Source organism: Gekko japonicus, unplaced genomic scaffold (assembly GCF_001447785.1).
Source record: "Gekko japonicus isolate JY-2015 unplaced genomic scaffold, Gekko_japonicus_V1.1 scaffold5158, whole genome shotgun sequence".
NCBI lineage: Eukaryota > Metazoa > Chordata > Lepidosauria > Squamata > Gekkonidae > Gekko > Gekko japonicus.
This window is the reverse complement of record NW_015171655.1, coordinates 26185-27204: the sequence shown is the minus strand read 5'-3', so window position 1 is coordinate 27204 and position 1020 is coordinate 26185. Positions and strand designations below refer to the sequence as shown.

Here is a 1020-nt window from a genome sequence, read left to right as displayed (position 1 = left end):
CAGCATCCTCTGCTCCAGGCGACCCTCCCTTTGTGACTTCCTCTGGTTGGAAGAGGTCTGGAGCAGGCCTCTCACAGCCACCGATTCCGCGACACTGACTGTTGAATTTCAGGGGGAGGTTTGGTAAAAAATGGACTTAAGACAGTTTCTCTTAATAACACTGCGGTGTACATCCCAGAACCTAACTGGACATCCAGCCAAATAACCCGACATATCTTAAGTTTGGTGTAGTCCCCACTCCTCCACTTGCCCCTGGCTGGATGACCTTGGGCAAGCCGTAGTTCTGATAAGAGCTGTCCTTGAAAAAGAGCAGTTTGTTTCAGAGCTCTCTCAGCCCCACCTACCTCACAGGGTGTCTGTTGTGGGGAGGGGAAGGGAAAGGAGTTTGTAAGCTGCTCTGAGACACCTTTGGGTAGTGAAGGGCGGGGTATAAATCCAATCTCTTCTTCTTCGTCTTCTAAATTGATATACACTTAATCAATACACAACCATTGTGTAGCACCACAGGCATCTGACCATTTAGAAATGTGAGACAATATACAGGAGCATTTATTTATTTGTTTGTTTATTTTAAAGGTACACAGATGAATAAGTAATACTGCTTATGAGCACTGTTGACAGTATCACTATTGTTGTTGTTGTTATTACTATCCTACCCTTACTACTTGTGCGATAAGTTGACACCTAATCTATATATCTAAAAGCGAAGCGGCCCCCTGCATGTGGATATCTAAATCTGCACCTGGGGGGCAGGGAGATTTTCCTGCACACTTGGGGGCAGTCCCCAGGGGTGCACAAAAATCTAAAAAGTTGAAAAAAGTATAGGGGGGATATTTAAATTCCCCCCAAAGGTAAAAGAGCGTTTCCTGCGCATGCGCAGGGAACGCTGCGGGAACTCTGCGGTGGGCCGGCGGCTAGAAGCCGCTCAGGCCTCGCCACCGGAGCCGAGGCAGGGGGAGAGGAGGAGGAGACTGGCTGCTGGAGCCAGAGGGGGAGGGAAGGAGATCGTGGGGGGGGGAG

At 49.2% G+C, this 1020-nt stretch overlaps 1 protein-coding gene across 1 annotated transcript in view; it reads left to right on the top strand.

The window, feature by feature from the left end:
- The window catches only part of ADAM11 (ADAM metallopeptidase domain 11), a gene marked incomplete at its 3' end in the record, with an annotated part of 50333 nt that overhangs the window by 32879 nt on the left and 16434 nt on the right, over positions 1 to 1020 (top strand).